Source organism: Balearica regulorum, chromosome 3, assembly GCF_011004875.1.
Source record: "Balearica regulorum gibbericeps isolate bBalReg1 chromosome 3, bBalReg1.pri, whole genome shotgun sequence".
NCBI lineage: Eukaryota > Metazoa > Chordata > Aves > Gruiformes > Gruidae > Balearica > Balearica regulorum.
Window position 1 is genome coordinate 122,636,940 of NC_046186.1, and position 22,035 is coordinate 122,658,974.

Genomic DNA, 22,035 nt, shown 5'->3' on the forward strand with positions numbered 1-22,035 from the left:
TGCAATTTAAGCTCTCTGGCCTGCTCCAACACCTCGCTTCTGTTTCTCCGTGGAGGGATTGAAACCAGCCTCCTGCCAGTCAGCAAACCCTGTGTCACTTCCTTCCCTCTGCCAAGCCTCACTCTTTCCACGGAGCAGACTTTCAAATCAGCGTTTTTGGTTCATTAAAGGTAGCTTTGAAAACATTTTTTAGTTCTGTGTTTAAAAAAAAAAAGAAAAGCTCATCTGGACCTAGTAGTGCAGGCTCAAAATGAGCAATATTCTCATTTGGGGTGGATGGGCTAATAAGATTTCTGTTTTAAATACTCATATCCATTTTTGATGGCTCTCCTCGGTGTGAGGCACCCTCCCACAACTGCACGTCTTTGAGTATTGCTCATATCCATTGGAAACTCCCCCAGGGTACGTTCTGGTCTCAGTCATCGGGGAGCCGTGGATGTATCTCCTCCTGCGTTAGGCTGGGAACATCATACCAACCCCTCCCTTCACGCACACATACTTCGTGGCACGGCGTTTAGAATAACATGCAAGCATCTGCGGTATCAACGAAAAGCTGGGAGAAGGGAAGCTGGAACCACTTGGACTGTTGTGGGATTGGGGTGGCTGGAGTCTGGTAATTCAACCTGCTCAGTGTAGGAAGGGAAACCTTGGATTTTTGGTTAAAAAATTCAAAGCACAGATGTGATCTTGGCCTTTGGATATATTTTTTTTTTTCTGGAGTTGTGAAGTACCAAAGGTTTTGGCCCTGTGGAGGACTTCTCTGCTTTTCCTTATCATAGACCTCTGAACTTTTTGGGCAATGTCGGAGCAGATTCACGTTTTAATCCCTGGCGCTTGCATCTAGGGATCCCAAAGCATCTTGCACAACCTAGGCAGGGTAATGTCTTTGCCTGTTGCAGAAATGCAGCTGCAGAGCGGTGCCTGCCCAACAGCGTGCAATACCGCTGCCTTGACACGTTTGGGGCTCCGGGTCTGCTGGAGTGGTAGAGGGTGATTGCAAAGCCCATGTCTGGGTGTAAGCTCCCCTGCAGCTGTAGGGCAAAGGAAACAGATTTGGGATTTCAGGTGGAGAGCGTAAAATTTGTTCTCTTGGCTGGGAAGCAGAGTGGTGCATGCAGTCAGAACAGCAGAGGACATCTTATGTGGGTGGCATGGAATTACCCAGGAATCCAGCTGGGATTAAGACCATGTGTCTTATGAAATGCAACATGGGATCTTTGATATGCACACCGTCTCTACCAATTGTGTGGCCACGGCTCCAGGTTTCCACTTTCTAAGATGGCACCTGGAGCATAGACCTATTGTTGGTGCTAAGGGCAGAATCATGCTTGCTTCCCTCTCTTGCGTCCTCAGAAATCATTCTTCCAAGGAATGGACTAGGGGCTTTGACCATTTTAATCTGGCCTAAAGGTCAGAACATGATTTTCACTGAGCCAGGGTTTTCGTGGCGGTAAGACTTATTGAACATATAGTTTGACTTTTATTCATCTACTCGCCATGGCAGGGTTAGAGAGAGACTGCACTGCTGCTAATTTTCTCCATGTAATCACATGAGTGATAAGTTCTTTCGCTAAATCCTAATTAGTTCCAGACAACAGTCTTGTTGACGTACAAACGTATGTGCAGCAGAAAGCACAGTGACTCTGCAGCTGTATCACAGTTCACTTTACTGCTTGTTTCTGCTCGGTCAGCAATGGTCTAACTCTACGGTGCCTCACCCTTGCTCGTTAACAGCGTGGAGGTTTATTCACGCTGGTGGCTGAGTCTCTCACGTGAGCATTTGGGTGCCGCTGAATGAATTACCTCTACAAATAAGGATCCAGAAAGTACAAAGGTTTCCTGGACTTTTATCCTCAACCGAGGGCAGGGGAACACTTTTTGACTTTGGGTGGTGGTTGGTGGTACTCTTCTTCAGCTTCCTTCCTGCCTAGCGAAGGAGCAGTGATGAGGGATCCCAGCCAGGCTGCCCCCTCCACTTCCCTAGATACACCCTCAGCCAGCAAACAAACAGCCAAGAAGGAAAACCCACAGAGGGAGCTGCTCTCTCAGCTTTGGGTGGACAAAGGAGGGGAAGTTAAAATTTAGACAAGATGAGACTACTTTTTTTAAGAGTTCACTTTTTCAGCCCACAACCCTATTGCTTCTACATGTGTGTGTGTCCACAGACACATCTGAACATGTGTATGCATGCTTCTTCCTCCTTCTGTCCTGAAGAACATTAGATGTTTGCACAGTGGTGGCCAGAGCAGTTAGACCATGGCGTGAGGTACTCGCAATGCCCGTGCTGTAGAGCAGTTGTGCACACTAGTGAGACTCCCTGGGTGCGTGTAGAAGCTCTCTTGCGAGGACCTGCTTGTCAATATGATGGACTCCATGGTTTGCCATAAACCTGCCCTAGCGGCAGAGCTGGCTGCAGTGCTTGGGCAAGATGTCTCACCTTTTATCTGCTGGCTTCAGATCCAAATGATGTCTTGGGCAGTTGACCTGTCTGTGGTCTGTTTAAATTCTCATTGGCATCAGACATGTCAGAGTCACGTAGTGCTGTAAGAGGGCCCAGGATGAGCCTGCTAAGTCTATAACGGCACTAGAGACTTAAGATTGAGAGGTAACCACTAGGTTATTCTCAGGCTGCCTGTGTCCACCTCAACACGAAATGTGGAAGAAAAGCTCTACATTGAGAGGAAAGCATGAGTGGAGAAGAAAATGTGGCAGAGGTGCACCTGATGGTGAGCCCCAAGGTCCCAATTTGCTGGAGCATCCTCCATAAGGATGGTTGTTAGACAAGCAGCTGGTGGGTCTGTGCAGCATGGCAAGGTGGGACCTACCCTGTGCTGTGCCCCAAAACTGGGGTCCCCAGGTGCAGATGTTAATGGACTTGCTGTGTTCATTGGTTTTTAATTTGGTGTCTTGAGCTTCAAGCTGTGGATTTTCTGTGTTTCTGGAAATCAGTGGGGTGAAGCACAGCAAAGGCAAGGCATCTTTACTTCATATGTTGGAAGTCTCTAGGGGCAGGAGTGGGGACGGAGGTGTGTGGTGTGTGGGCTGAACTGAAATGCTGGAAGATATTGCATCAACAATGCACACAGATAGGTCTGTGTACTGTTTACGCCGCCTTCTCCTTGCAAGTCTCTCTGAGCGCGCACTAAGCGAGGCTGAGCTTTGAGTTTTACGAGGAAGGTGTTTGTCCCACAAGTACAAATGTCTAATTAGACCTGACACAGCAGAGGCATTTCCCTGACATTTATGCCACCGTCTTTTCAATCCTCAGGAGCACGTAGTCTGGTGGGAGGCACCACAAACAATGTCAGAAACAACATAAAATTCTCCATTAGCCGCGACCCCCAGAAAAGAAAAAAACCCAACAAACCAACACCCAAGCCTCACAACCACTTTTATTAGGCACACTAAAAGTGAAAGCAGAAGGGTGGGGCTGTGTTTGTTGATCTTCGCTTGTAGAAAGACATAAAATGGCTCATTTAAATTCTTAAGAACTGCATAGGAGGCATGAGACACAATGAGGATCTTGGAGAAGAAAGGCCATCAGCTGAACAAACTAATCGCATGGTAATCAAAGGGGAGTTATACAGAGCCTACTGGGAAGCGCTTTAGAGGAGGTTCCAGCTAGGCGTAGCAAGGGCCCTGTCAAGTGACATTTTTAATAAATTGTAAATTAAAAAAAAGCACAAAGAGATGTGTAGCAAAAGGAAAAAATGAGTCTAAGATGTTCCTAAACAATATGTGCTCCAAATCTGTGCTGCAGCGGCTGCGCCCCCTCCACGGGGAAACTCAGCAGAGTTGTCGCCATTGGGGATAACTCCCAAATCCCACTTTGCTGGCGAACTCGGTCATCCCTGGCTTGTGTGAGGGGCACAGTCCACGCTTGGAGTGACCTCTGCAAGTTTTGCTCCGGAGGTTCAGTTCTCCAAGAAAGCGGATGCGGCAGGAGCATGTTGGAGGGGATGAGGAACCAGCCTGCAGAAATGGGTACCAGGCGCTAATCCACAGCATCTCCTCTGCTGGCCTGGGTTGATGGGCGCTGTGAAAGAGCAAGCTGTCGTATACTGAAGCATTGCCAAGTACCGTTCTGAACAATAAAGTTACAACAAGACTTAAAAATAGAAAATTTAAAACAAACCCCTGAGTAATTGTGGGGTATGTCGTCTTCAAAGCACTGAATGAGCGTTAATGAAGCTTCACAACAGCCCTGCATTGTGGAACAGTAACCCTTGTGAGGGTTGTTTCTGCAGGTGAACTAATCAGGATTTTTTTTATCAGCAAAAGTGAAATTAAGCATCATTTCTGATAAACAGGAAACTAAGTTAAAAAGACAGGGGGAACAAAGACTGCAAAGTCAAAAACAACTAGTGCTAACCCATGAAATAGGGAAACAGGAGGTAGCATATAAGAAAAAAAAAACAACTTAGCAAGCAGAAACGTCCCAAACTGCAGAAATATATTTGACTGATTTTAACAAAAAAGCTAAGTTTTTCTGTGGTGCAACTGGCTTTGGTAGAAGTTATGCTATGGAGAAATTTGGCCTCAAGGAAAATTTCTTCATGGTGGGGACAACTTAAGGAGGTGAGATGAGAACTCAGAAGTATCTATGGCATCCCTGGTGGAGACTGCTAATAGAAGTTCAAGTTTGGAGGGCAGGAGTGCTGCCCCTCCGAGGTGCTAAGCTTTGGGTCCGTCAAGCATCAAAGCATCTTGGCGCTGTAACTATAGTTTCACACCAACCGTTGCTCTCGGTCTACTAAGAAAAGCCTTGGCGTTAAAATCCTACCAGTTTGGGAAAATCTTGTTTTAGAAAAGCTGATCAGTATTTGACCTGATGTAAACTTGACTTGCTTCAACTTGGGGCGTTGCTTTTCAGATCTCCTAGAAATAAATTAATGAAACCTCCAAATCGGTGTGAGCAGGGGGTAAACATAGAATGGCAGCAATTTTTTTGTGGTTTAATTTTAAATCCTTTAGAATCAAAATACTGGGAGGATTCTAATGGGAACTACGACACAGGCTTAAATGTAGGGTAATAGCGCAAATTCAATATGGTTATAATTGCTGTTTTCTTTTATTACAGACTCTGTGTGTGACCTGTTGCCTTTGCTTTTGCTTTCTTCTTCAGCTATCTGACTTTTGTCACCTTTCTCAGCAAACAGGGATGTGCAGGAGAAACAGAGCCTGCAGTGTTGTGTTTTTGTTTTTTTTTAAAAAAAAAACCCTAGAAAAAACCAAAACTTTTGTTGTGGGAGACAAAGCTTTGTGGCTCTGCCAGCTGTGAGGTACAGCTAGAAATGGGAACTGGAAGAGTTAAAAAAACAAACAAACCCAAACCCAACAAACCCAAAACCCAAAAATCCTACCGCAGAGAGCACTGAAGATAAGACTCTTTATTCCTGATGCCTGACTCTATTGGTTTTTATAGGTATAAAACTGATGTCCCTTTTGTGAAATATTCCCCTTTGGTTGAAGCAGAGCACCTGAAGAGGGTCAAAGCTTGGGGTATTTTGGCCCTCTTGATCCTCTGTGTGCGATGGTCCTGAAGCACTGCAAAAATGTAAATTAATGGGGAAAAGCCCCTGTTTCTATTTTTTTGGGGTATTGATTTTCCATTTCAACTGGACTGGCCAGTTCAATGCTTTGGTAGAAGTTCATAACTTCTACCAACAGTGGTGGGAACGACCGGTGCTCTGGCACAGCTTTAGCTGGCTTGCAAACACTGCGTTGCTCTAAGGCTTGACTTTCCTCTTGTCCTGGTTAAGCCAAAGCACGAGTTACACCCCTGCACCCCTACTTGTCTGACATCTTTGCTTCTCAATGCATCTGTGGCCGTGTCCAGCAGTTGGGTGTAAAACCATGGGCAACAATCTTGTTGTGGGGGTTTTTTCTGATGGTATTCTCATTTCATGACAAAGCTATGGGAGATGCCCAAATATTATAGCTGGCTATTTGGGCTAATATTGCCCCTAATATTGTTAGTTGTGAATGTCTTGAAGGGATTGCAAGTGGCACTGCAGAAGCTGCAGCAGGGGCATGATCTATCTGACATTGAGGATTAATTAACGAAGATGTGGTGTTGCATCACAGCTGGCGTTGCACTGCTGGTTTGTCCGTAAAGCGGGGCCACGTGGTCCAGCTAGAGCATGGGCACATACACTTGGGTGACTATTTTTTCCTTTGTGAGTGCTCACCGGCCTTTGAAGACACCCTGTGTTGTTGTTGGCTTTACAATATGCGCCACTTCTTTTGGGGGAGAGCTTTCAGGAGCAGCAGGAGAGTTTGTTCCCTGCCTTAATCGTGTGGATTAGAGTCAATCCTGGGGGCAGAGTTGCTCCCCGGACGCTGGACAACAGGGGTTTTAGCTTAATTTTTGAATGAGGGGATTGCCCGTGTGTTGCGTTGGCGAAGGGGCAGTGTCCAACGAAGCAAATGAACGGTGCTGCAAACGAACCCCTGCTCTGCATCGCCTTCTGCAGCAAACGGTGGTGAGAGCCTGGTGCCTGCAAATGACAGACTCAAATGCTTGCTTTGCTCAAGTATGCAGTGGATTTGCCTAAATTCAGAAAATAATTTTTTGTTTTTTAAAAAAAAAATTGCTAGAAGTTATGCACAAGCACATCATCAACAAAAGCAAGACATGATCATTCTCAAACTGAGTATTTGAAAACTTGCTTTGATTTAATTGAAAATACAGACTTCTGCAATGACAGCAATTTAAAGCAGATTTTTTTTTCCTCTCTGTTTCTCAGAACCTTTGAGAAAATCTCCTTCCCTTTTCACATGAAATTATTTTATTATGACTTCCTGGAAGTGTTCAGATGACACAAAGTCTAAAAATTATGAGCAAAGCTCTCCTCACACTCCTTCCTCCCTCTTCTCCCACTCCCTTGGGTTTATTTTGTAAATAAGTGTCACTAAGGTTCCTGAGAAGCAAACACACAAATATTGCTTCCGCCAATACTACTGAAACTGTGCTTTAAATTACACTTGTTCCTACCAGCCTTGGTTATTTTTAATCATAGTGCAAAGCTCTTTGTCCTGAAAACGTAAGTAATGGCCCATTTAGGAGAGCATCATGCCATTTCCAGGGTTTTTTGTACCAGGAAGCTGTAGGGTTGCAACCTCCATGTATGGCTGAAAGCTTATCTCAAAATGTAAGTTCAAGAGGAGGATGGGGCTGAAGACTTGAATATTCGTGTTAAAATATTTCTTTTACATGAGTATTTTTGATCTACTGAAAGAAATTCTGGTCTCTCACGTGCATCGATTATGTTATGGAGACTGGCAGGAGTGGTACGGTGCCCTCACCCCCAGCGAGCTGTGACTGCTCTGGGTTGCAACATCTCACGTTTTGGGTGCATGACCCCTACTTGGTGCATGCATGCTGAAGGTGCAAAAAGTTGGAGATCAGGCTAAAGCAGCTTTGAAAAATTAGCACTGGAAAACTGAGAGTCGTATTCTTGGGTTATTCTGGGGTTGAACACAGACCCAGGTAATTAATCCTATTGCTTCTGATGGGCCTCGTTGGGTGAGTGTTTATCCATGTCAAGGAGGCAATAAATGCTGATGACTTTTCGTTCTTTTAATTAATTCCCACCAATTTTGTACTGGTGCAATAATGTTGCTGAGTTCAGAGGAGTGACTCCTGATTTCAGTGGGTGTAACCGGGAGAGCAGCATCGCTGGTTTTGACCAGGCATGTCTACTCAAATGTTCTGAGCAAGCACCTTGCTGGGATTCCTGCAGTCTTTTGAAACCACCTCGTTACCCAGCCCCAAAGGTGCCGGCTATCTCCTACGGGTCCTGTGTACTGACACTGCTACAGTGCACAGCCCTCGGGAGGGGATAGCAGAATCGGACCCTTCATAGACAAGCACGTTCAGGGACAGTCCTTTGGGCTTTCACACTATTAGTGCTCTAGAAAGCACTACTAGTACTACTACTACATTAAAATACCCAGGTGTCTGCTGCCTTACGAGCAGGTGCAGTTATGGTAGCTACTGCACAGAGAGCACAATGTGCTGCTTAAAAGTAACTTTGGGTACGTTTGGTAGAAAGTCATACAACTCCATTAAAAAAATGGGCTTTTCCACTGTTTTAAGTCCTCGTTCCTTTATTGTCTCATTTCTAGTTTATCTCCCTGGCCTAATTTTTTCTTGCTCTGAATGCCTCCATTCGCTTTAATTAAGCTATTTCTTGGTGGTGTCTTTAAGAGAACAGGCTTTGAGGAAGAAGAGCATCTCTGCAACAGCAGGGTGGAGACAGGGAGGTGGGGTTAGAAATGGTTTTGCTAAGAGCTGCCATTTAAAAACCAGGACAAACATTTGGCTTTTTCTACGGTGGCAGCATCGATTTTGTTTGCAGGAAAGCGTGCTTTCTTCCTCGATGCAAGTCCTTCTGGACCAGGTGCTCACACGCGGTCATGTGTGGGAAGGTCCTTTACCTACGTGAACCTCATGGCTTGTGCAGGTTTCTTCTCCGTTGCTGCAAATCTGCTCTCTGTGTCAGTGGAGCAAAACCCACGTAGCAGCGGGGTTTCTGCTGATGTTTGAAGATCTTGCGTGTCAGAGGCAACGTGGCGGCATCGCTTGTCCTCGGCTGCTGCAGGTGTTGTCTGGTCCTGTGGACCCTGAGCTGGGGAACTGGTGACCAAGATCAGGTCCCACCTGTGACTGAGAGAGCATTTGTTGGAAAGCTTGTATTTGAAAGTTTAGGGATGAGTATCTCTGAATAGTGAAAATTACCTGCTGAAACCCACCAGTGAGTTAATTATTAGAAATCATTTATCTTCAGTGGCAATATTAAGTTGCAGCTTGAGCAGCAAGTGTGATAAAACCAGAGAGAGAGGAAAACGTCTGCCTGGGAAGAGGGGACAAAGGGAAACCTGCGGACAGAGGCACGGTTTTGTCTAAATTTTGAACTCATTTACTGCCTCTGCAGGTACCGAAGGGCAGGAGCGTGGAGGTGGCGGCGGAGTCAGTTACGTTGTCAGTCGTAAAGACGCAATTATCACCCCTTATTTGACCGGAGACTGTAAAAGGAGACTCGATGCTAGTATTTACTGTATTTTTTTTCTCCTCCTCTATTAAAAGGACGGCCAATTTTGAATTATGATAATAGCTGCACTCTGGGTTTAGGACTCGCCTCCCTGAAATTTTCAGGACCACTAATTTGTGGTTACTCCAGTGCTAGAATGGACTCGGTGGTGGTGGCCTTTAGACTGACAATGCAGTAAAAGTTTAAAGCTGCAACTGCTTCGGAGCCAAAGAAAGAGAGAAGATTGAAACCTAAAGGTTAGCGTGAAATGCACTTTACTGTTATCTATGAGAACAAATGAGTTAAAAAAATTTCAAATACCAGAATACCCTACAGGGAGGAGATATAACTATTAAAGGGCTGTTATAGCTGCAATAAATGTAGGAACAATAAAAATAAATTGATGAAGTAAATGTCAGCGCTGTTCCCCTGAGCTGCCCCCACACCTTTGTCCAAAAGTAGAACATCTCCAATTACAGAGGGTGGAATCAGCCTTCAATGACAATATGACAAGGACAGAACATAGAGCAGTGGCACAGGGAACACAATTATGCACAGCCTTGAAAAATTGTATCATAGTACAATGTACGGAAGAAATCAATTAATGATGCAGGCACTCCACTTCTGTCTGATAATCCTGTAAGAGAAAGATGAACCCCCCCTCCCCTTGCCTAGAAAGGGAGAAGGAAACAACAACGAGGAAAAAGGATGACCTGTGAGTGAAAGTCTGCATAATACCATGGGTCAACGTTTGCACACTTTACAGGATGCGGATATTCCTCTTTACCCGTTATTATTTTTTTTTTAAAATTGTAGCTTTTAAGAAAGTATTTAACTAAAGCCCACTTCATTGGTTAAATAGCCCATTGGAAAAAAAAATCTTTGGTGAAAAGGTGAAAGACAAGAAAAGCCAACGGCTCAAATCCAAAGACAGGAGCTGAAAGAAATGCGAAATTTTAGGAGTAAACAGAGTAGATGGTAGAAGACGATTTATCTTGTGCAATTTACAACAGGTGCTAAACATTACGAAAACCAGAGCTATTAAGCAATCAAATTAAGCTATAATTAACAGAAGAAAACTGTGCAGGAATTCTAATTAATACATATCTGAGCACATCCATGATCCCCTCCGACAGCTCGGCTCTGCAAACCCCTGCCACTTCCCGAGAATAACCGAAGGGGTAACGCTTTGGGATCGCGCAGGACACAACGGGTATCACCAGAGATTCCCTCTACTAGCCGCAGCCCCCTGTGCTGGCTTGGAGGGCGAGGCTTTAATTTGGGAGATGTTATTCTGAGGCAGTAGGAAGAAAGACTCCCCTTTTGTTTGAAGATCTGGTTGAGGGAAGCCTGTAAAAAGCTGGGGTGCATCTTGCTGTCTGTGTTTGTCCTCTGCGGTCGTTCTCCCTTCCCCCTAAAGTGCTGGTTCTTCCTCATCCGCTATTTCTGAGTAAGATCTGTTTCTCCGAGTCACTGTCAGAGACGGATGGCTGACAGCGGTTGTGCCTGGATGGAGATGTTATGGTAGATGCACCTGAAGATAGGCGAGGACTGATGGCCAAGACTCTCCCATGAGCTTTAATTGCTGCTTTGACAGGGACCTGATATGGTCTTGAACAAGGCACTGGATAAAATGTGTGTGTCCTGGGGTACTCCAAGTGATTTAATAACTCTGTGAGATGACTGGGACAAGTTTGCTCAGCTTTGGTTGAAAGCGGAGCTCGACTCCCCTGTCTATATGCTTCCCAAACGGAGATAACGATACCTCCCTACCTTACAGTAGCGTTGTGAAGATCAACTGGTTAATGACTGTATGGCGCTTTCAAGTGCTGTCATTATAGTACTGTAGTCTCTCTTAGGGAGGGTTTGTTATTTTTATGAAATTAATTGTAAATCCAATAGAAAATAATTCAGCCTCTGAAATTCTGGTGAGATAATTATTGTGAAGATGGTATTAGTATAGTGCCTTTCAGATGATTCACTACTTTAATTATTACTTTCTATTTCTATGCAAATATAATGTAAAAACCCAGTAACCTGCTCATGGGTTGGTTGCGTTTACCCCCTCAAATATGGAGCTGACTCCTTTGACTCCCGTATTACGCTCCTCAGGTGGATTGGTCTGGCTGCCAGTGGAGCTCCCTGAGAAAACAGCAGCTTTTACTGGTGGTTGAGAGATGCCCTGTTTCTGCAGGGTTTTATTTTTGGTGTGTTGGTTTTTTTGGTGGGTTTTTTCCTGTTTTTTTTTGCTAGGGGTTGCAGGTGCTGTTGTTGGTTGACCACACCTCACAGGATTATCACCTTTTGCTGTGCCTGTTGGTGTGGGCATGACCAGATCCCAACAGCCTGCTCCAGGATTGGGTCGCCTTCTCCATGCCTGCCCGATCCCCACATGTCTACTCTGTCCAAGCAAGGACCGGGACCCCATCAAGGGAAGGAGGAGAGTCGGGTCTTTATTCCCCATTTCTAAGAGGATGAAGCAATTAAAACCTGCTCGTACTTCTAGTTGTATGTCAACAAACTGTCACCCTTGCTTGTCCCAACCGCAGTCCATCATGGCATGCCATGCCTCTTGGTGGCTTTGATGGCACACCCTGGGGTGAAACATGGTGCTAGGCATTTTCTTCTCTCTTGATTTGCTCTGGTAGCTGGCTTAGCTCTAGGTTGGCATTTGCTGCACCTTTATCTATGCTCGTACTCCCTGAGTATCTTCTCCTGGGTTATCCCAGTATAACAAAAGTCTATGTTGTGTTTTTTAGGGACAATAAGTAAAGAGGTCCTTTGTGAAGGCCAACCGCAATCCTTGTTGAGTGCAGAGGCAGGGATGGCTGGAAATCACTGGGGAAAAACCCCAACAAACTATGAAGCCTAAGACTGTGGTCCTTCTGCCCCAGCTTTGGAAATGCCAGGTGGATTTTCAGGCAGTTGAGCTAATTTAACCTGGTCATCCCACTCCTGCATGGTGGTGGTGGGGATGCCAAAGGAGGAGTTTTCCTCTGCAGTTTTCCATGCAAATTGTCCCTGTTTTGGAAAGATGTGTTTTAATTGTGCTCTGAATAATTCCTAAACCTGCTGGCTCTGCCTGGCTCCACGCCAAGCTCACGTGTGAACGGCCTCCCCGGCACCCGGGAGCATCCATCCCTTCCTCCCTGGGCATCGCCAGCGGCTGTCCCCAAAGCCAGACCTGGGAAGGTGCTTATGGGGGTCCAGCGTGGGGTGGTGGGTTTCAGCCGAGTGCCTGGACGGGTGCTGGAGCCCAGCATGGCGCCGATCGGGCACACAAAATTGTACGTGGATGGGGAGGCTCCAGACGAGGTGCTGAAATGAGCGGTTTGAGCTTGGCGTTGGTTTGCGCCCTCAAAAATCACATATCTGGCACTCCTCCGGGATGTTCCTCCACCGGCATGCACCGCGTAGGCTGGGAACACGTCTTTGTTTTAAATGCTCTCAGGCTCTGGAAGCATCACCCCTGGAAGTGATTGCAAGTGTCTTACCCTCATGTGCGTGGATGTCCTAAAGCTAAGTGTAATGCGTGTCTGCCTGCAGGATCAGGACCTCAGTTATTAATAACAATTAACAACTAATTAATTATTCCCACCAGGCAGAGATGCAAACCTCTGGTTTATTGCTGGACATACAGCATGGCACATTAAAGAGTGCGCTGTGAGCTTTTAAAGTGAATATCCTTTGCTTTCACCAGCTGATGTCTTCTTCATCAAAGTTTACTTGTTTTTGTGACAAACTCCCTTTCTTCTGCTCATCTTTCCTTTATTCAAATTCTTGTTCTGTAAATTGGAAGAGAATTGCGGTGCTTGTTGGAGCAAGTGATTAACGGCATGGGTGAGAGAAGGAAAAGGCGAGGAAGCACCGGGAGGACGAGCTGGTTTTGGAGCAGGCAGGCTGGTGCTGGAGGTGGGGGAGAGACCCCAGCCTGGCCCCGGGTAGGGGGGTGTAACTCCGCCACAGGCTCTGAAACCGGTGCCCGGAGGACATGCGCAAATCCCACCGCGTGAGGGGGGGAAAAGGACACCCGGCGCAGGCAGGAATTCAAGCAATTAATCCTTTACTTAAAGAATAATAAGCAGCCAGATTTTTACATACTGAAAGTGGGAACAAGGTAAAAGGGGTTAAAAACTAAAAAGCAAGGACAGCAGACACCAATTAACACAATGCTAATTGACAATTTCCCCAAGCCTCCATGAAACATGCCAGACCTATTTCCCCAATTACTAATTAAATCAAACCGCATGCACAATACTAATTTCCCTAACTTAGGGAGCTCAGTAGACAAATAGAATGTGAAACTAACTTAAACGTGTTGTCGAAGTGCAGGAAGAATGAGGAACTTAAAAGTGGATGAACTTTTGCTCTGGGTATATTCTTCAAACTTCTGGCCTGTTTGGGGAGTTGGATGGGAGTTCCCAATCAAGGCAGGTGCATGGTGGGGTCCTGTGTGCTGGATAATGAGAGCTTAACGAGAGCCTTCCTGGAAAACAGCCTAGAAAGGGATGCTTGTGCATCCTGGGATGACACGCAGGTGTGAAGAACGGCATGTGTTATTTGGAGAAACTGTTTATCTAGGGATGGGGAAGATATGGAGGCACCGGCTCCTGCCAGGGCACGGTGATGGGGTTTGGGACAGGTACGCTGCTCCCCGTTAAAAGGTTTTGGGTGATGCTGGAGATGCGCTTGTGGCTGGGGTGTCCTTGCTCTCAGCCGGGGCTGAGGCAGCCCCGCCAAGTTGGGCGGGAGGAACAGAAGGACAGCTCAAAGTCTTCCAGTTCGTTGTGCTTTATCAAACTGCTGACCCCTCCCCCGTCATGAAATAAGGATGAAATAGTAATGCGATAGGTTAATGCCGATAATTAAAGAGAGTTTAAAACTAAGCAGGAGACTGAACTGCGTGTGTGGGTGGCTGGAATGGTTGTTTGATGTGAAAGTCAATGACTGAATTATTCAGAGAGTGTGATTTCCAAATGATAATTTTACATTTCCCATAACTGATTTTGATTTATTCCAGCAGCACCCGGTAGCTTGGCGGGAGCCGGGAGAGGCGCTCGGCTCTGCCGCTGCTTTCCCCTCTCCGTCGCGCACGACAAGGCGCTCGGAGCTGAAACCCCCCTCCCCGCCCGGGGATCGACCTTCATGCACCCATTGCTGGTGGGGCTGGAATTTTTCAAGGGAAAAAGGCAGGGAAAGCTTTCGTTTTAAACAGAACGGACTGTTTCTGTATCGATACAATGGCTTAATGCTTGGTTGTGTTTCTGGATGCAGGCAAGCATTTGGAAGTCATCTGGATGCTGGTTTGCGTATCGCGACGTTGGCTTTGCCTCACACCTGGAAATGTGCTGGGATTCGTATGAAAGTATCTGGTGAAACTTGCTCTCCTCAGATTTGCAGAATTCATCTGATCACTTTTACCACCACCAAGGCTGTTTTTTTCAGCACCCACTCAGGATGCTGGAGTGCAAGCTGGGCTGTAAATCTCCTGTGAGGAGGCAGCTTCCTGGGATGTGCGGTGCTTTCTGTGCCTGAGTGTGCCAGAAGCGCTGCAGGCACATCCTGGGGTGTTTAGGGGTTTCTGCTTTTTAACCACGAACAAGAAGTAAGGACAGCCCGTGGGGGGGAACCCATGACCCATAGCCCCGGTCTGGGCACCGTGCACGGGGGACACGCGTCCATTGGGACACACACAAGCAGGGATTTGACATCAGGTGGTTCAGCTTTGGGAACGTTTCTGCTGAGAATTAGAGGCAAATTGCTGAAAATAGCGGAGGTCCAGATTGCTTCCCCTGATATATTAAACCACCCGTTGCTGTTTTGGGAGGCCAGGCATGGTGGCACCGTGGCGTGGCCGAGCCGGGCAGGGATGCTGCGTCCCTGGGGACCTGGACCCGAGCAGGATTCATGTCTGTGCCTCCAGCTTGTGTCTTTGCGGTCTTGGCTGCCATTGTTCTTTGTGCTTGGGAGGCTGCGGATGGCAGCAAAAGGGTTGGAGAGGGGCAGAGGGATGGGGTGGCAAGTTTTAAGGTCAAGAGTGAATTTTATCCCTGAGTTGGCGCTCTTCCCCTTGGCATCAGCGATGAAATACGCTGCTGGGATAATCACTGGCACCGGAGGGAAAGGCTCTGTGCTCCCACCCTCCCAGAAACCTCTGGTCTAGAGCTTTGCTTTCCCAGGATAAATGGGTATTTAATTTCTTATGAGAGGCACAGCAGCTCCAGCCAGGGAGGTGGTGGGACAGCCTTACCACGGTGTGTACGGGCCGATGAGATGCATAGGATAGTGCTGACGCGAGTCCCTTGTGGCCCAGGTGGGAGCTGCAGGTCGTTTCAGAGGAGGATTCTGCCTCTCTTCTTGTGGTCATTAATTCTGCCCAGGGCCAGGGAGATCTTCCCTAATGAAAGCTTCAGCGAGATTGGTTTGTTGTATGGAAAAGCTTCAGTTTTGGTGAATCAGCAATTTCTGATGAAAAATCTTTTGTCTGAAAATTCCCAAGAAGCTCCGACTCTGACCTCGGAGCGGCTGCCTTCCTCTGAGCACATTACCGGGATTTATGGCGCACTCCCATGGTTTATTGTTCTACAGTAAACGGAGCTGCTGGATGAGTTTTGACTATCCTTCTGGGCAGGGAAGCAAATCAGCGTCGCAGGACTATCCAAACTTGCATGATTTAACAGAAGTCCTTGCTGCGGAGTGGGTGGGTTGCCAGATCAACTATCTGCTCACCACTTTGAGGTTGCACATCCATCCTGGGACCATAGCGCATCTCTTTCCTTACCTACTCTGGTGAGCGGTCCTGCAGAAATATTTCCAGTGCTGTCAGCTCTTTAATTAGGAAAAGAAATGGTGGATGCATCGTAAGTTTGTAGTGTATTTTCTGAAGGCTGCTGGTATGGAGAGGATGCTGGCTTGCTTGTTTATGCTGTGGACTTGTCGAGATTGCCTTAGTGACAGCAAATAGCCATGATAAGATGGTCCTTGCCACAAAAGATTGCAATGAAAAGAAAAAAAAATTATTATTCCCATTTTACAGCTGTAGCCCCAGCACATTGGTACTATAGTATTTGCTCAAGGCTGCAAGAAAAGAAACCCTGATCTTGGGATTGAAGTGAAATCTGCAGAATAACATCACCGTCCTCAAAGCGTGCAATTACATGAGCCACTTCTGAGTTATAAGCATCTGTATTTGCCTCTTTAAAGACCACAGCGGAAGGAATGTGATAGCAGAAGGGCTCTAAAAGGCTTGCCCACAAAAGAGGACAAGTATTATAAAAGGCATGACATATTAGCAGTGAGAGCATCACTGATGTACGTTGTCAGGGCTGAGGCACCTGCTGTAGATAAGACCTTCGCTATCTGAAAGCTTCCATTAATTTTAATGGAAATGGTAGTTAGGAATTTTGGAAAGTATGAAAATACAAGAAAACACCAGGATGGATAGAGACCGTCCCAGACCATCCTTTCTGTGTCAGACATCTGCTTTCACAAGGATTCCACAAAACTTTACGAACTGTGTATTTAGCAGCTGTGGCCCCAAGATACCCAAAGGTGAGGTGACCTCCTCATGGCAAAGCAGCCTGGTGGGGATGGAGGCAGGACCAGGAGCTCGATGCTCTGGCTGCCCGGAGTATGGCCCATCCAGAAAGCCAAGCTCCCTCCCCCTAATCATAGGGAAAAGTAATCAAATTACTGCCTTTCATGTCACATTAGTGAAAATGGATACTAGTATGATGCATATTAATGTGATATGATGGGAAATTGCTAATACAATTAGACCATCACATTTTATTAGTACTGGAGTGACAACTCACACTGAGGAACAGCTCGCTCGGGCAATGGCTGGGAGTGAGCACCAGCCTGGTGCACAGGCATGGGAACAGTTATTTAACTTTCTAAAAAGACATTTTTTTTCCTTTTCTATTTTTTCTCTCTTCCACAAGTGCTTGGTCACCCAAGTGAGCATTACACCAGCTTGTGGCAAATATTGCCTGGGTTCACTGTGAAATGAGTCCTCATATGAAAAATCAGATGCCTCTCATACATACATTTTTCTTCCCATATATACACAGACATAAATAATGAGAAAATCAAAATATACATCTGTCTAGAGATGGTATAAATTTTCCTTAATACATTCTACCTTTTTATTTGGGAGTGCACTTTTCAGTGCACCTTTTATCTAGTTGTAAAAGGATCCCGTACAATTTTTGTGGGTTACATATCGCAAGATCTATCCCACATCAAGCAACCTTAAACAACGCTGGTTATACAGCAGGGATATATTTTATAATTATAACGCACTTCAAACTTCCTTGATGCATGTGCAGCTCATTTAAACAGGGATGATAAAAAAAACCACCAACACATTTGCAGCATCGCCCTTGTCTTCCTTTCGCAAAGACCTGTCCCAGTGGGCAGCAGGGACCTGCCGGCTGTGCAGTGGTGGGCTTTGGTTTCATCGTAGCCATGCTCATCTCCAACCCAAGGGCCAGCCTCTGAGCGGGCAAGACTTTTCTGTCTTAGCGGGCAACCTTGTAGGAGGACGAGCAGTCCCATGATGCAGCAGCAAACGTGAGGTCCCACCAGGATGAGATGCTTTTCCCGTTTACGTGTAACCTGTAATCCCAAACGACCAACCTCCTGAAGAGAAATGGCTTTTCAAAACACCTGCTTCTTGTTCTGGGCAGGGGCTTTGCCTTGGAAATATTATTTATCATAATTATTATCTATAATAATAATACCTATGATATCAAAAACATGCCATGGGTTTACTACAGCAGGCAGGTGCAATTTTTAGATAAAATGCCCAGTTGATGATTGTGGCTTTGTTGACTTGGAGACCCAAGGAAGGGCTCGGGACTTTGAAAAATAGTTGGTTTGTCAGTACAGCGTGAAGAGGATGGGACCAAATACTTCTGCAAGATGGAGCAGAGGAGGAGATCCACTTCTGGAGGTGTAGGGAAATATTTAAAGGAAAGATGTTTCCGCTGTGTTAGTTTCAGTTAGAGCCCAGAAATAGATGGTGTGTGGTGTTTCTGTCTCTAATAGTTTCTATGATAAAAATAGTTGTGATTTGGGTTTGTAGCTGGTTGTCACCCTGTGATAGAGCATGTCTCTGCGCACGCCCTGGTGCGCTCACACGGTTCTCCCGCGTGCATTTTTAGCAACGCCTTCAGCTGAGGCACTTTATAAATGTGAGCTCAGATGTGGTGAAATGGGTAAAGCCTGATTATTTCTTATTTTGTAAGAGAAACTGAGGCTGAGGGGAAGCCTTGGGCAGCAAAGGGGAGCAATGACTTAACCTCAGGCTGGGGAAGTGGTGGGGGGAGCCCCAAGCCTAATTAAAAATGTTTGGAGGCGGGGGATTTTGGTGTAATACTCCACCAAGTATTCCAGAAGGAACCGTGCTTGTGGTTCTGCCCATTAAAATAAATAAAATATTTATATTTTCTATTTACTTCGAAGTCTGCCAGTGAAAAGAAAATGCTTTCTAAGTAGTTTAACATGCGAGCAGCTTGCAGGCCAAGCTAGGGAAATGCGTGCGCTGAATTGAAGAGGCAAAGACTCTGTGAATGTTTCCAGGTCCTTTTCAAAGTGTGAGGTGGGCTTCCCCGACCCTTTGGCGTGGGCTGCCAACCCAGAGGGTGAAGGTGAGGAGGAGGAAGGAGCACGGTGAGGAATGCATGAAGGAACACTCCTATTGTCTTGCTTTTCTATTACGTACCAGCTTTTGTGCAGAAAATCTCCCTGCCCTGCTGAATGCCCTTAGTGGCTTTGGATGCCATGGGCTGGTTTGGATGTCACCGCTCTCTGTGGTCCAGCAAAGTCCTCCTGCTGCTTCCTGGGCTTCAAACACTATCAGATATCTTTGATTACTCCCGTTATTTTGGAGATATTGGTTGTAACTCAGTGCTGAGGGGCCAATCCTGCCTGCGTGTGAACGTGTGGGACTGGAAAGCAAGCTGAGCACCTTCACCACCTCTTGTGTTCAGAGACGGTTTTCTTTACCTTCCCTGGTTGTTCTCTGGGAAGTTTACAAAGAGGAGATAAAGCCCTCGTCATCCTACTGATGTGTGTAGTCATAATGCTTAGCATTTCTCATCTTTGAAGTGCTTTACAAATATTAAATAATTAATCTGCCCAAGAATGGAAGAAAGTATCATCCTTCAACTTACACGCTGGGGAGCGGAGGCAGAGAAATCAGACAGTTTCTCCAGGCCAGGGAGAGAGGTGCCACCAGAAACTGGTGGGGACGTGGGTCCATTACATGTGGTCAATGTCTGGGGACACTTGACCACTGGCCAGCATCCTTGGATGGCAAGATCATAGAACTCGTACCAGGGGATGATGTGCTCTCACCGTGCTGGTGATCCCTCTGAGCAGGAAAGCAGGTATATGGTGTTTCTTCCAGCATCTCCTGGAAAGCCCAGGTGGTCCCTCCAAGGAGACAGTGCCACTTTACAAGGCTTTTTAAAAAAATTTTTTTCAAGTAAGGAGGATGCTGGGAGTAATATTGCCTATGGTAGCAGATGAGGGCTGGTCATGATTTGACTTTTGCCATGGGAGGTTTGAAATGGGTTGGATCCTCTGTGGCGTATCCACGTGAGGAGGGCGGCTGCTGATCCTGGGATCACAGCCTGGGTGCAAGAAGGGTGAGAGTAAGGATATGGGCTTTGCTTTGCAGAGCAATAGAGAAAAATCGTATACAAACACTATGTATAGCAGCTTTCCAGAGATCAGACAATTTCTGTAAGCACTGTGTGAAGACGTTCAAGATAGATAAGTACTGTTCTTTTCACTGACATGGGTTAGAAAATCACAAGCCCAAGAAACTTTCCTTACATTCACAACTTATGGTGTGATGGACAACGGAGCTGGGAGGGTTTTCCATGGAGGTGCCTTAAAGGTGAGATGTATCGTCTTTGGGCAGAGGCAGGACATCCCAGATCCCGCCCCCAGCCCACTGCAGCGGGGCCAGCAGTTGCCTGTCCTTGGCCACGTCAGGCCGGTAGAAACGGGCTGGAAACCGGGTTTCTCGCGACCCAGGGGAACGTCCTCAGTGATTCAATTTTGGCTATTCTGGGATGACTTTTCATCTCATTTCTTTGGGCCAGAAACTTCATCCTGCAGCTGAGAAACTTTTCCTAGTGAAAGTCATGTTAAAAGTGGTGTATTTAGCAAAGCGTTGGGGATTTTTTTAATCAAAAAGGAAAAAAAAAATCATGCCCAGCTTTACCCAAGATATTCTGATTTTTGCTCTTCGTCTTAGCCAAAATGTGCTCTTGTGCATAGCAGGCACTACATCACGCCTGCTCTGGCAATGAAGCCCTCGTCTCGTTACTTTATTTGGTTGTTCCTTTTCTTCCAGTGCCGGGCAACTAAAAATCATTTTGACTTTCTCCGTCTTTATCTAACCTCCACAAAGTGGGCCTGGCAACCCTGTTATTTCCACACAATTCAAGCAGTGTTGTGGGTTTTTTTTTTTATTGCAGAGGGCAAATCCCAGAATAGAGCATAAATAAATAGATGATTTTAGAGGACTGTAGATCATTGAGCGAAATGCAGAAAAGGCCCCTTGTTTTGAAAGAGCAGCGTGAGGCTCAGCAACAATGAGTCTTGAAGCCTGATGAAAATCTCGGATGCTTTGAGGCTGTGTGTGTTGGGTGAACTTTATTTACATTTGGCACAAACGTGCTCATATGTGATGCCAGCAACTGCCAGGGTACGTGGACGGAGCTGAATAAAGCTTATCCCGCGTTGATATAAGGAAATATTGAATCAGGCTGGAGACCGTCACTTCCAAACCTTGGCTGGATTTTGAAGTCAGCTCGGTTTCCACAAGGAAAATACTTTTTTTTTTTTTAAGAAGTAGACCCCCCCCACCATAATAAATGCAGACAGCACCTGTCTTCCTATTTCCGTAACAAGGGAAAACTGTGGTAACAATTCCTGTATATTCTGTCTCCTCCTGATCTCCCAAGACTTACTCTGGTGTGCCTCTACTTTAAGTCGTTTGTTACTACCAGCAGACCCCCTTCTCAAATGAACTCCTGCAAAACGCATCTCCTTTGCTGGAAAGAGGGAAATTTGTCAGCCCTGAAAAAGAGCAGCAACAAAAAAACCACCTTAAAAACTCTCATAGAAACTCTTGGCAGATGAGCGTGCAGATAGAGGGGTGTGTGTGTATATATATATATTTTTTAGCTCAGCAAATAGATCCTCCTGGGGTCAACCTTTTGGTGCCACTGAAGGGGTGTGCAAATGGGGAGGAAGGTTGGGGCAGCTGTAAGTTGGGGAATGTTGCCTTTGCAAAGCTGCTCCGTCTTGGAAAAGACTTAGCTGGTTGCATATGAAGGAGCTCCGTCCTCCTTCCCCTCCCAAATTCACTACTTTGAATACAATAAAGTTGCTTTGAAATTTTTCAATTATTTAACAACTTTCAAGTGGAGAAATATTTGGGTCTTTTAATTTCATTTTTGGCTCCTCTTTTTTTTTCTTTTTTTTTCCCTTTGCCTCCATTCTGTTTGCTAAACAGTAATTGCAGATCTTTCCTGCCACCTTTAATACTCCCAGCTAATTATCCTGAAATAAATCTCTTTCAAGTCTGCATGCCAGCAGTTGTGGGATATGAGCGGCTCTTTCAGCTCCCGGCTGCCTGTCACTCAAACGGGCCTCAGCTGCAGCTCCGAATGATGAGTATTAGTCTCCCGCTGGGATGATTCTCCCAATCTCCCCACTTCCAACAGCATCTCCCAGGGCTGCACCACACTCCTACCTGTTAGCCTAATCTGGGATTTTCTTTTGCTAACGCTGTTATTTTGAAAGGAGGAAGAGGATTCCTGGGAGAAAGGCACTTGGTTAACCTTTTCCTAATTGCCATTCAAAGCTGAAAGGAAGGGGGGGGTGGGGTGGGGAGAAAAAATAAAAATAAAACAAGATGATGGGTGTCACTGCATGGGAGGATGGCTTGGGAAGGGAGGGGTCCCTCGCTGACCTC